Raw genomic sequence first — 15261 nt, forward strand, 5'->3', positions numbered from 1 at the left:
GGCTAGACCATGTTGATATTAATGCCAGGGTTGTGGGCTTGATCCCTCTACAGGCCATTCACTTTAGTGGCTGGACTTCACGATCCTGAGGATCTCTTCCAACTCACAATATTCTGTGGTTCTCTGATCTTTTAAAGAGATTATTCACTCTCATATTAAAATAATGGCCAAAGAGTATCCTCCCCATGATGAGAAAATTATTTAGCGATTCAGGCTTGACCAGTAATCTCTGATTTAAACACATTCATTTGCTTGCTAAAACAATATTAAGCCCATAAAGTAAGGAGCAAGAACCTACTGAATAAATTAACACTGGCCTCAACCATAATCCTAATAACCAGTTTATATATATTTGGTGACATTTCAAAAGTAGATCCTTTTTTTTATTTACTGATGTTCTATATTGAAGAAAAATTGTGACAAATTTGTGCACAAACAGCAGAACATCAAAGCAAGGATGCAGTAATTTTCTCAAAAGCTGCAATGAAACTTCATTGTAGGGCAAGATTACTTTATATCCGCCTCCACTGCATCTGGGAAGGTCTATATCAAGAAGTTATTAATATATTTTTTTATCAATCAGGACAAGTTTCAGTTTACACCACAGCCAAACACCCACCATCATGTGAAACTATCATTCTGTTCTGAGTAGAGCAGTAGAAGAGTATTGAGGAAATTGAGTATTCTCACAAAATTGTTTTCTTATATGCTAACATGTTTAAAGCTCCTTACACTAGCTCTTCACATAGTATTGTACAACAGGTTTCAGATCAGATCAGTATTTGCCCCCCTTATGTCCTTCAGCTTTAAATCTGGGTAATAAATATCAACTACTGGTGCTGGACGGAATAATGAAAATATACTTCAGGAAAAAAACCTTTCCTTTCTTTTTCAAAAATGAAGGATTGCCAGAATGAAAGTCTGGCAAAAATGCACTGAGAATATACTAATTCAAGTTAACTGTGACTCATCATTAACCTTCCCTTTTTCAAGCAAACTCCAAAAAAGCTTATTGAAAAGCCAAAAGAAATTGATCTAATGAATAATGTTATAGGCTCAGTGCAAATGGAACAGGCTAGTGGCTCTTCTGTGTAATTTTCTGTACTGGTGGAGAGAGCTTGACATTCATATTAATCTTAGTATGTCTCAACAAAATTAATGCTATTCCCATAATTCATAAAACTATTGACTATAAATAATTATCCTTAAGAGAGCTTCATGATTTCCCAGTTAACTTACTAAAATGGAGCGAGTAATTTCTCAGTGTTCCTCCTCTAATACTAGACAATATACTAAGTTCCAGAACTTTCTGATCCTTCTCCTATCAGCATGTACCACCCATTGAATGATTTGGGTGAAATACCACAGAAGGAAGGACCAGCAGTATATTGATGATGCTGCAGTGCTACCTGTCACCACATACAGCTATATCAATATTGTCTATCAGCCAGTCAATGGATGAAATCAGATCAGAAGTAGAGAGAGACAGATCTGTGTGACAGGGAATGAAGAGCATATCAGATGTACGGAGAAAAAGCATCTCAAAAAATTCACCATGAATGTACAATTTCCATTGCTTTAAGGGAGACATACATAGTATTGGTCAATTCAACTTGTATATTAGAATTCTGGCATTTTTCCCTGACACTAAATTTCAACCATTACCAGGGCCTTCAGTTTCTTGTTGCTAGGAAACTTCTTCCAATCCTGGTGGACGATCATAAGATCATAGGAAAATTCAGTTTGGAAGGGACATTAGGAGGTCTTTAGCTAAACCTCTTACTTAAAGCAGGGTCAGCCATGAGGTCAAACCAGGACTATCCAAAAATGGCTAAATGAGTGATGTCCTAGCCTAATTACATCCACTCTGTGGCGGGACTATAATAATTGGACACATTATCATTCTCAAAACTGCCTAGTATAGTGCATTCTTCCTTAACAAGATGTGCATTCTTACCAGTAGGGCTTTTAGCTGGTGTATTCTTAAATACGAACATCTCCACTTGCCACAGTGGCTTCCCCTAGAGTTGGGATGTTCAAAGTCTGTACAAATATTAAAAAGGCATCACCAGCTTACCTATAAGACTGACTAAAGCCAAACAGTAGACCTCTGACCTAAAGCTCTAAGAAAAAGGAAAAAAAAATGCTTTGACATAGTCTGAGACTGCAAAATGCCTTCCCACAGGAACTACCGATCATCAGAAATCCTACCCCTGCAAGTATACATTCTATTCTGTGATATTATATTTTTATAATTAATAGGTATACTAATATACTCTTCTATATGTAACAAACAGTATCTACAATTATTGGTGCATGCATCTTGCTCCATAAATTTGAAGAGTTTACAAAATTTTTAAACAAAAAAATCCCCAAAACGTTAATTTAGGTATTTCACTGAACACACATTTCCATTTGTAAAGGAATCAGGGAAGAAGCACACTTATTAGCTTCACAGACTAATGACACCAAACTAAAAGGCTTTGTTTTGCATTTCAAAGCCATGATCTTCATCATATACCTTGATTTTTATTAACTTCCAGATAAAAGCCCACATTCATTAGGCATAAAGATTTCACAACTGAAACTCTGTAATACCTTGACAGAAATGAAGCAGTTTCCTGATAGATAACCATCAGTTATTTAGAAATAGCTGGATATTTAGAAATAAATGGAACAGAAATGTATACTGAAATACTAGCTTTGCTCAACACTAAGAAAGAAACACAAAGAAAAAACCATTACTATGAAGAAATAAGCTGTATAACTTCGTATCCTAAAAGGTACTGGCTTAACTTTTTCTTTACATATTTCAGTTCTGCAGTCACATGTTCTGAATAACGAGCAAAATAATGTGAAAAATTAATAAATTCCTCAAGTACTGACAATACATGTAATATGAAATTGAGACCCAGGTTAATCTGTTACCTACGCTGGTTTATTCATATATTCAATAAAACTACCAATATAACATGTTTAGAATGTTTTATCAATTTCATGTAATTACCTGGTATGAATGATAACAATGATTAATGTTTAATCATTGTTTAATTAATGTTTAATTTCTTTGTAATTTTTTGTGTACATAATAATAGACTCTTTTGCAAACCATGTGTCTAAACAGACAGTGTAATAACTAAAACCACTTCCACCATTATTAAGCATTTCTGCTTTCTCTTCCTTAGGAGCCTTTTTGCTCAACAAAAATTCCATTTAGTTCAACACCTGCAAATTATTACTGAAGCTTCTCTCATCTTAAAATTCAACTAGCTCCTTTCTATTGTAAGAGTTATTGTTTACTTACACTAACATTTTTATTTCCAATTATGACAATCACCAAGGAAGATTTAATTTAAATTGTGGCTTATAAAGACTAAAATAGCTCAAATATCTGGAAGAATTTTTCATGTTAGCATGGAGGTAGAACTCAGAATAAGTAAAAATTAATTTGATGCCATCCATTGCTTTTTAAAGTCATATGTCATCATAAAATGACAAATATCATCAAAAACCACATAACACATTCCTTTAAGTTTTCATTTTCCTTATTATCATAAATCGCCCAAAACTGATATTGATCTAGCTATGAGATTCTCATTATTTTTTCCTGTGATGAAGTAATTCCTATTTACAAAGATATGATAAGTATCTCAGAAGGTTTTCTAACCTGAGAGATCATATTGTAATAGAATATTCCAGAAATCTACAACTAAACTCTAATTTATTTTCAAATACTATAATTACACTACCACTTTTCCCCCTTATCTAATTTTTATCAATTATATATATTGGTTGTCTCTTCTGAATAAGAATACAGATTGACAGTATGTCAGTTTATTTAACTGCTACATTTCACAGATTTAATTTTTGATTTTAAGCATGACTCAGTGATCTCAATGCATATGGACTTTTAAAAAAATTGTAGATGAAAAATTTTACTACTGGTTTACTTAAATTCATACAATTCCCTAGATCTTATGAAATCTTTCCCTCAGAAAGCATTCTATTAAGGGTTTTTTTGTGTGTCTGTTCATTTAAGTCATGGAAAAAAAATTCTCAGTAGTCCCAAACATTTTGTGAAGAAACAGTTTGAACTGTGAATACCTATATTGGGCCACTACTTGGTTTTGGGACAGGACTCCTTTAGGGCAGCTAGGAGGCATGACTTCCTCATGCTGACACGATGCTAGAATAATGGGGAACTGGTGGGATGAGTTTGTTGTTGTTTCTCAGTCAAAAACAAACCCTCCTCACATTTTCCACCTCCTCACTGTCTGTTCAGTTAAAGCTGCTGGAAAGCCATCTCTTACTAATTGGTTATGATAATGTTACACAACATTTGCAGGCCTATTTCAGAACTGCAACCTTATTGTTACATCCCAACAGATTAAATTCATAATAAAATTTTATCTGGTTAGCACAGCCATGTTTAAGCAGAACATCAGCAAGCAGTCAGGGCCAATTTTATCCTCACACAAAAAAAATCTGTATTTTACTGAGGACTAACTGAATTATGGTGACTTAGCAGAATGACCAAAACCACCCAAAACAAAAAATCAAAAAAGAAATAACCCTCACAACATTTTCCCTATACTACTGCATACTGACAGCAACAGGTTATGGATGTCTGATCTATCAGAAGGATTTCTGGCATGGAAAAGATTGAAAATATAAAGACACTGGCTCCATTTTAAACTTCTCCTTTGAGATCTCTATGGCTTCAGTGGACAGATTTTCTCAAGACCTTTCAGCCCTGTTTTTAGTCTAATCAACAGTAAAACTGGCATGTTGCTCATCAACTGAATAAAACATTTAATTGCACACATGTAAGGGCATAATAGTTACTTTGATGGTACTTTAACATTTCTATCTGCCTTTGGATGAGCCCTGACCTAACAAAGTAATGACAGTTTAGCTAGCTGGGCTAGAACCAGCTTCTAAACAAAACCTACCTTTCCTGGAGAGTGATACAAGGAATTGCCTGTAGCAGAGGCTACCATGCAGGATATAGAATCCTTGTGGGACTTCAGGCAAAAACACCCCAAAAAGTCTTTCTGAAGACCTATACATATACTGCATACTGCTTAAACAAGTAACGAGTTAACATAATAACGAGTGTGTACTTGGATTAGTGGTTTTATTGCTATAAGTATATTTAAAAGCTCAGCATGCATTTTAAAAGGCTGCTTGCCTTGATTTTTTTAGAAAACCATAAAACAATTTGGAGTAGCAAGGGTGACCTCCAGTGTGCAATTAAGTTTATGTCATTACATCTTATATGTAACAATATATTTTTTTGGCCTATTACTTTTGGTTATCCTAAAAAGCAATCATTTACTTTCTTTCCTGTGCACAACACAGAAATTCAAAACATTGCCCTCTGCTTTGAACTGTGATTTTCTCACAACATTCTGAGCTTCTCTGTATGATAGGGAACAGCATAAAAAATAACTGCCTAAACAGAAAAATTAGAAAATTTGCTTGCTGCTCCTGTCCAAATCCAGATTACCACAGTCTACAATTTTTTCTAGAGTAAGAGTAATTAAAAAATGTGTATTACAGTTAGTGTATTACAGAAGCTTTTGCATTTTAAGAATAGTAGAACAGATCAATAGTGCTACTACTGTGTACAAAATACCTCAGCTCACAATTCAACTCACATGCACTTCATTGCAAACCTGAGCAAATTCAAAAATATTCAGAAAACTATCACATGAACTTATGGAAAAGATGCGTTCATGTCTCTTGGTAAGCTAATCATTAGGTACACTGTCTAGGATACTCCACAAATACCTATATTGATTATGACCTATTCAAGAAAAAAGTTAAGCTCATGTTCCAAAAGCTAAATTCATTTTATTGGTGAGTTGTGTCAGATGGATATCTTTGAATGAAACCTTTAGTCAATAGGGTGTCTTTAAATTAAAATAAAAGAGATGTCACATTATGATTTCAAAACTAAGAACATTATTGTTACATAATTTTTAATTCCATCATCAATACACAATTTATTTTTTGATGACTAATTTTGAGATAGTTTTTCTAATAAACTATGGAGCATTTTTTTAACTAACTGCAAATTTGCAAAAGATCTATTTATGGGTACCAAATGGGGTTACCGTGTCACTGCAAGTGCCATTCAGGGTCTGTGAGTGCTCCTTTTATACTACTACTTTCCAAGGATTATAATGTGAAAGTTAAAATTTGGTTCATGGCTGACTCCTGGCACACTGAGCAAGGTGTCACACTACATGTGTTTTGGTTTCTTTTTTTTTTTAATTAAATTATCAAGGCTAGTAATTTGAACCCCTATCTACAAAGAAGGAAAGAGCTAGTTGAAGAACATACTTTTCTAAATAACAATAATATAAAAGCATCTTACTGCTTTAGAAACTTGAATGTTGCATACTGATTATCAAAATGTAGAAGACCTCCACTGCAAAAATAATTCAAAATAATTCATTATTAAGGGTGGAGGAAGTTGGCCTTTTGGTTTCATCAATCAGCAGATTACATATTTGTCCACAATCTTCAAAATACCCTACTTTCTAAATCTTTCTTTGGGCTTCTTGCACACTTCTATAAAGTATCTAAACCCTCAGCAGAATTACGCTTTTTAGTATATATCCTACCGTTTACAATGTTTATACAGCAGACAATCGTAAGCTGTCGGAACCTGACTTTCTCTCCAGTAGAAAGTGGTGTGCCATCAACTCCAGGCGCCGGCACTGGCACGCACTTTGTGCGCTCACGCCGACACCAGCAGGGCACGTTAGCGCCTCACGCTAACACCGGGTGCGCGCTGAGCGCCCCATGGCCACAGCACACAGCAAACGGGTCACACCCTGGGCTACTGCCTCCGGGGACACCCATTCAGTGTGTTCCATCAAGGTTAGGAACGGTTTAAATGGCAGCATACAAACAAATCTTTTCTTTCTTTCCAAGACGGACAGACCTACCAGCATCTTCGTTATGAAATTACGAACTCATGTTAACTTTAGTTCAAAGTAACACTTTTCTGAGCACAATCAGGGCTAATATATGTTGAAGTAACTAAAAATGTCTTTAAAGTAGCATAACTCATATATATTTCTTATGATAGATATTTATAACAGCGACCATCATATATTTGAGCAGAAGATTTTCATCTGTCACAAAACAGGGATTTGAACTTGATGGAGTCTTAAAAAATAAAATAATTCTGAAAAAGCAAGTACCTGTATTTATACTTTGTGTTTTACAACTCAGTATTGTTTATTTGGTAATAGGATTGAGAATTAAAGAAAACATATCTTTCTAGTGTCTTTACACGCTAGATGTTTTTGGACCTACAGGTTCTTGAAATGTTCGATACTACAAAAAAAGCTATTATCCAAAGACACAAGATTATAATAATCCACTATGAATTTATATACTGGTTGCTTTATTGTCATTTTACATTTTGTTTCTTTACTTTGATAGATGCCATGCACCTACATATGTTCACAACATGAAACAAGGGAACTGCATAGAGTACCTCACATAATACTGAAATAATATGCAATACAGAAAATAATGCTGAAGTAATACATAATACAGCTAAAACTGAGGACTTGTTCAAGTAATTTTGAGATGTTTTAGAGCAATAGTTATGAGATTAGGGGATTTTAATTTAATTACACTTTAAACTTCAGATTTCTTGCTGCATTATCTTAGCACATGCAAAAATAAATGAAAATCAAAAGGTTGCTCAAAAATTTTGTTGGAGGCATATGAAGTACTTATGTAACCAGTATAATAAACATCCACAGCAATTTTTGTGCATCCACCTTTCAGAAAAGAAACATTTTTTTTTCTGAACTAAGCTGGTGTCTACCCATTGACTTTAACACAACATTTCAGCAATCTGCAGGATTTTTAAGTGAGGACCTCCTCTCACCCTCTATCTGTGTATCAGGAGACCATTTTAATTCACTCACAAAATCTCAAAGGGACTGGTATGTGTGGTAACATAGGAGCCAATATTGCAGCTATCAGTTTTCATACAGCCTGGCTGGACCTTTACATTAGAGCTGCCCCACATTGATTGTTCTTTCATTGCAGCTGTCAGCATTGCCTGACAGCATATTACGAAATACATGGCTACGAAGTCAGTATCAATCAGGACATGATCATGCAGATAATAGTAGCAGACTATTGATAATAGACCTTAAATCAGATCATCATGTATGAGATTCTTAAAAGCCGCCTTGAGAGCCTTCCTGCTCAGTTCTATCTGCTGTAAAACTAACTTACAAAACACCTAAAAACTTCATACGAATATGTAATTAACAACACTAAAAATAAGTAACAAAATACTTTTACTTTCTGCAAACCAAGGTGAGAATTAACAGAAATTTTCCCTGTCTTCTAAATTATGTATGGTAGAAATAGTACACAATACCTGCCATTACACTAATGTGCTTTCCCACTCCACTGGAAACAGCAGTTTTGTTGTGCTTTGAAACTCTCTCACTTCAAAAGCACTTCAACTTGATATGGCCATTTAACAAGGAGAACAGAAAATGTGTATAGTTTAGCAGCACTCTTCACCAAACTGAAAGCACCATGTTAAAAACAAAAGGATCTAATTTGTCCTAGACATAAATAATAAAACAAAACAAGAGTTGCATGCAAATTTAGTAACATAAAATTTTAGGTGATAAACAGAATGGAGCCTGGCTTCTTGTTTAGTATTCCTTAGTTATCACCATAATTGCTGAATGTCTGTCATCACCAGGAGAAGAAAAAAGTGTCTCTCTCAGCTGTTCCCCTGCTTGTTTTGTTCACTGTATTCTTGTAAAGTGGGAGAAAATAAGTGTCATTTAATGAATAGTGCTATTCTTTGTCTGACAGCTTCATATCTGTTAGGTGTAGGAGGCCTAGTACTTTCCTTTCTGATAATGTTTTTGACAGTGTGCTAAATTCCTCCCCCAAAAGGCCGGAGTATATATTCTGCTAAAAGAGGCTTCATCTATCCTGAATGAATGCCCTCTTTTAACCCCCTTCAGCTTCTGTTCTTACATTAATTGAGCTGATCAGATTGAGCATATGAATTTGTCTTTGATGTATTCATATGTTTAGTTGATGCTGCTCGCGCTCCCATTGGCAAGCAGGCAGAGCTCTCAGACAAATAGGGCTGTTTCCATAGTAACAAGCAATAGCTAGGGATCTCTTGAAAAATATTTTTATTTCAAAATTCAAACTGGAAAATTCTCACTGGATATGGGTTTAGTTCTAAATGTGTCATATCTAATGATGGATGCAATTAGGAATCCCACCAATGTTTTAAATAATAAATTAGGCTAATTTTCCAGGCCTGGCATGATGACACACAAATACTAGAAAGGCATCTCTCTTTTTTTTATCCATGACAAAAGACTTATTAATGACTTTTGTTTTTAGGATTTCAAAACTAATTGAATGGTGAAATAGTCAAATAGATGCCTATGTGCTGTAGAAGAGAAGCCTTGAGGTAAACTCCTGTTTGAAAAAATACTTCAAGCTGCTTCGATATTTGGTTATTCCATGTAAAAGCAGGTGAAAAAAATTATTCTACAAATGCTATGGCAGTTGGTAAATCTCAAAGGGTGAAAAATGCCCATAGCCATTTTTAATTACTGAGCATGAAAAAGGAAAGATGTTGAAAATAAGTTTTTCAGACCCTCACAATCTGAGAATGCCAGAATTCTCTAATAAAATATCATTTGAAATACAAGGGAACAATAAAAATAGGGGGGTTGGGGGGGTGGTGAAAAGGGATGGGGGGGAAAGAAATAGAAAGAGAGAGAAAAAGGGGGTTGATTATTGTACTACAATGGTAATTAAAATTGCAATTAAATACATATTTTGCATTAGTTTGTCCTGAAAGTTTTTCCCTGAAAATCAGATGCCTGACTCTGGCTTTTAATATACTGCCTGTCAACGTGCAGTAATAGAGTTTCAGGGTTCTGCTTCAACATACCATTATACTATACTGAAATCCATTGATATTATCATCTTGCTGCTTCCAATTAGACATGTTCCATCTTGAGGGGTCAATCATTCATATCTCGGCATTCAGGAGAATTCAGTTAAATGTTAAAAATTTGACAATTCCCTGAGAAACAAGGTTACGTTTTAAGTACTTCACTTGAAATCTACTGTGCATCTGCAGTTGTCATACCGGGAAAACAGTTTTAAGGAGTATAAGAGTCATAATCACATAGGACTAGTCACAATGTAGTGAAGAAAAACTAAAAATCCTCCACTATATTAATCCTAAAACTCTTATGTATGGATTTACATTCTTAAGCAACATTTACATTTGTTGCTTATTAGAAAAAGAAAAATGAAAACCCCTTCTCTGAATCCCCACTCTTCTGTCCTCTGCTAGTCAAGGAATTCTGTAAATTCTAATGTGTACTACATTTCAAAGCCATTTTTTACAATACTTCAAATTTTAAAAGAAAAAAAAAATCAATCATACTTAGTCTCCCAAGAGGAAATCATAGCTTTATTTAAATTTGATCATTGTCTTCGTTAGACTCATACTTTCAGTCTGGGAATATCTTTTATTAAATCAAGGGAAAACAATGTCTGAGACCATTCTGAAAGCCCTTTTAAGAGGAAAGCATACTGCTTTACCAGTTTGTTGTCTTCTAATCTTGTGAGATTACAAAATTGGGCTCTGGATTTACTTCAGATAATGCATTTTCAGCTCTTAAGATAGATTCCTAATGTAGCTACTTTTTATTTTATTGCCTAAAAAAGAGACAAAAATTACATGATAAATCACTTTGCTCAATTTAATAAAGTGGTGCCTGTTTTAGAAATTTCTAGTATATACTTCTGATCATGGTCAATTTAATCTTTTTAACTTCTATACATAGAAATATCTAGTCTGTTGATAGTTTTGAGCTACAAATTCTGCATTTTTTTATAAAATAGGGGTTGCTTTATCTAAATGTTTTGTACATCATGTACTGTGAGGCAACAGCTGACATGGCTTTACAATGCATGATCTTTCCAAGCACCTCCTTATCAAAAATAATCCCGTAATGAAGTAATTTTTGGTCAACTAATAATAGTTAAAAAAATAGAAGATACAATGCAATTTATTTTATCACTTGTAGCATTCATCAAATTGGAGGATATAGTCATATGACTGGACGATGATGAAAGCATCTCTTGGCTGGACACAGCCCTGAGGTTGACCGAAGAGATGTGTGGACCTGTGTATCATGGGACTAGGGCACACATCCCACCACGCAAAAGGGGGACCTGTATTCCCCCAAGTGTCATTACAAACGTAACTTGAGATTTAGGAATGGTGCCCCCAGTGAGACTCTCCCAATCATACTGCCCAATCTCACCCCCCCTTTTTCCCTTGCCCATCCCCAGGACAGAGAAAACTGGAGGCACAAACGGCAAAGATCATGGGCTGAGGCAAGAAAATTTGCTGAAAACAGCAATGAGGTAAGAAAACAAAGAGCAATAGTAACAAAAAATGACAGAACATAAAAGAAAAGGTTCACATGCTAAAACCACTCCATAATAGACAGTACGAGATGGGTCCCTCTGCCATTCTTTCTTGACTGGAAGGAACCCCTTCTTCCCAGAAGAAAGTCCCTTTCCTCTGCCCCCAGCAATAAAGTAAGGTGGTACAGAATAACATCCAGGTCCCAGCCATGCCCCCTCCCAGTTACAGCCAAAATTAGCCCTCTCCTAGCTGGAACCAGGACAACATAGCATCACAGTCCTTAACAATCTTAGATAGATCAATAGATTTATCTTGGCATGGTACAAAATCCAAGAGTAACATTGTTAGCACATGAGGCCAGATCTGAAAAGCACATGAAGCTGTAATTTATTTAATGAATATAGGACTGCATATGTAATTTTTAAGCCTGAATCAGATCCTCTTCCTTTAGCAGAAATTAGTCTCTCAGTAGGGGAATACCTTACAGCAGTCAAAAGAAATGTTCAAAAATACATTATGCTAACTATTAGCAGCAATAATTCATTATACTTTAAAGGTATTTTAAATTGGATGGAAAATTACAGACTTATTCTGTACCAATGAAATCTATGTGTACCCTACAAAAAATATGTGGATGCATAATTAATTAGGCTATTCTAAACCCAAAGTACTTGGTTTAATTTAGCAGATACAAAAAAAGATTTAAATCGCAGTAAAAGTCAAAATAAACACAATATGTACACAACACAGGATCTGATAATTTGAAAAAATGTTAGCCACTGGATAGATGGAGGAATTTAGATTTTAGACAGTTAAAGATTATGAGACATGGTGATGATTCTCTTTTCAGAGCTAAATTTCTCTAATTTTACACTGGTGTTTTGCTTTAAGTCAGCTCCTTTTTGAAGTTTTTGACTGAAAAAAATCCATAATTATTAAAAATGGCAGAAGATATTACCATAGCTGTTTATCATGAAATATAACTACATAGATAAAAGCACCACAATGTACTTTTTTCCAAAATGATTTTGTGAAGGTTAGAACATCCTTTAAAAGCTGCTGTAACTTTATCTTACACATGACCTTGTACTAACACTATCCAGCCTATCCCATTTTCAGAAAATTCATCTCAAGCCAAAGATTAGGGGATTTTCTAAGAGGGACTTTGGACAAGAGCTGTGGTCATAATCTTGTTACAATGGAAAAAAGATCCATTTACTATTAAAATGAATCCAAATCAATATTCAGTATTAAAATGAAAACCAATGGAAACAACTGCCCTTCACAAAGAGTAATCAGTAAAGAACTCAAATGCATAACTTAAACTCACCTAAACAACATTTCACAATTCACTGAGTTAGGAACAAGATTAAATTATACTGAACGCAGGTTGCTGACAATACAGTCCTGTTTAAGGCCCTTTTAAGCATTAATAGGTTATAAAAAGTGAAAACAGATGTTCACTTGGTAAAACAGAGGACAGTGCAAGGCTGAAGGTACTCCAATGAGACACTGATTTCTAATGATGCATAGTGAAAATCAATCAATTAATTGATTCTTATAAAGAATTATAAGAGAGTCATAAATAAGAGATTCAAAATTGCCATAATTATTAGAAGACTACAGCAGTATAGGATATATAATTCTTAGATGATGGCCCTGTAAACTGCTAATCTGCATAGAATAGCACTGGATTTTTTTAGCACAAATTTACACTCAATTGTATTTTTTCAAATCAGAAAAAAAACCCTGAGAAGTGCATTCCAAGTCTGCTTGACCCACATTTAAACTTGGATGTTGCTGCTTGTGCTTCCAAACATAGTTAAAAGTATGTTGAAATGAGCAACCACAAGGGACAGGCATAAAAAAAAAATCATTGGAATTAAAACCATATTTTATTATATGGTATTTTCAGTTCAGTGTAATTGCACTTTCATACAATTTTTACTTAGCACTTACTTTACCTTTTTATGATAACTTTCTAATTTTCTTAGGGTAAAAACTTGGAGTAAACCAGTCAGTTAGCTCTAGATATTTCTCTTAAACCTTGAAAAAGTGTTGAGATCCTCAATTCAGAAACACATTTTTTCCATTGAATAAACACACTGAAGTTACATGTCTGAACTTTATTCCAGAAAATACATCAGCATAATTAAATACATGTTTTAGGCTAACTACCTGCTTTATAATTTTTTGGAATTGTCTTCCTCAAGCCCTCAGGGGCTAATTAAGATTTTCCTTACCATTTCTTAAACTTTCATCCATTTTATGATATGGATTCTTATAAACTACAATGTAGCATTTTAAAATCTTACGCTATAAATAGGCCAAGTTCCAAACAATATTTTAAAAATAGACTGTGTAGAAAACATATGGTTTTATCTTTACATCAAACATTTACTTCCTCAAAAGTATTTCAAGCCAATGGGAATTTTCGTTCTAGTAGACTATGCAACAAGCTGTGTAGAGTATAGACACACTTTGCACTCCAGCTGTAGCAGTAAAATTACTGAAACCGTAGTTCTCTTAATATTTAAATAATATATTAAAATTTAATTTTCAGCACCTGGAAGAATCTGTTTGTGTGCCAGAAAATGATGTAGCTGGGCCTGGAGCTGCTATACATATGGGATTCAAAAACAACCTATCACAAATAATTACTAAGCGCAGCTGTACTCATGACACTAGTCATTTAAAAATTAGGTCAAAGTTTCCTCAATTCTTTTTCTATTTTCAAGGATTTTTGCAAAAAAAGTTGTGTAGTTTTTATATTTTTGTCTTCTTTTTGGTACATTAAATTTTTTTAAATTGTTGATTCTTACAAGGACAATATCTGAGATTTTTAGCTTTCCTGATATTCCAGGCATTTAACAGTTGAAGGTTTCATGACAGATTATAAAAACATGCAATGTTCAGTTTCTAGTACATCTTTCAAAATTTTTATAGGAAATATGAAATGCATTCACTGATATGCAACATACATGCATTACATGCATATACACATGGTACTAAGTACAATTCAACATACACATATATATACACTTTTTAAAATCAGGATATATCATATGGCTCAAAAACCACCACATTATTTGTATTGTACACTTTAATTTATTTTTAAGTTGATAGTTTTAAGGTGGAGGGTTTTTCTTTTAAAAACATTTTCCAAATTATCTTTTTCAGAACCACTTCATTTTTAACTGATTTCCAGAAGTTGCTTTCCAGCAACCACTCCCAACTTAACAATCATTTGTAAAGAAAAAAGCCTATGAACCACCTTTTTTAATACCATACTTTTTCAAAATGTATTTAGAATATGAGATCACATTTTTTAGATAGGATTAATAATGTTTGTGCTGGATCTGAAAATTTTAAAAGTTCAGAAAGATTCAGCTAGAAGCCTTTCTTTTATAATTTTAAAATATTCCAACCTGCATTCCTACACATTGAAGTAAAAAGACTCATAATGAAAACCATATATTTTACAATGACATACTGAGAAATAAAACACATTACCCTTCAGGGGGAGAGACCCAAGCATTTATACACTACTACCTTCAATCACTTGAATGCAAGTCATTCACACCACCACTATTGCTAACAAGGCATCCAATTTACGAAACAATGAATGGTGAAATTACATTTAAAAGGTACAAATGACTGTCCAAAGAATGACACTGAAAAATATTAAGTAACAGCTCTACCTCAAGATAAGCCTCACAATTAGAGACTTATAATGAAGAGAGCCTTCAAAGGCTAAATCAGGAGGCATTGATTAGATTGCT

General features: G+C 34.1%; 1 protein-coding gene across 7 annotated transcripts in view; it reads right to left on the reverse strand.

Moving 5' to 3' along the window:
• The window catches only part of KIAA0825 (KIAA0825 ortholog), a 233766-nt gene that overhangs the window by 77197 nt on the left and 141308 nt on the right, over positions 1-15261 (reverse strand). The gene's annotated exons all lie outside the window — the stretch shown is intronic.

The sequence above is a fragment of the Serinus canaria genome, chromosome Z, assembly GCF_022539315.1.
Source record: "Serinus canaria isolate serCan28SL12 chromosome Z, serCan2020, whole genome shotgun sequence".
Classification (NCBI taxonomy): domain Eukaryota; kingdom Metazoa; phylum Chordata; class Aves; order Passeriformes; family Fringillidae; genus Serinus; species Serinus canaria.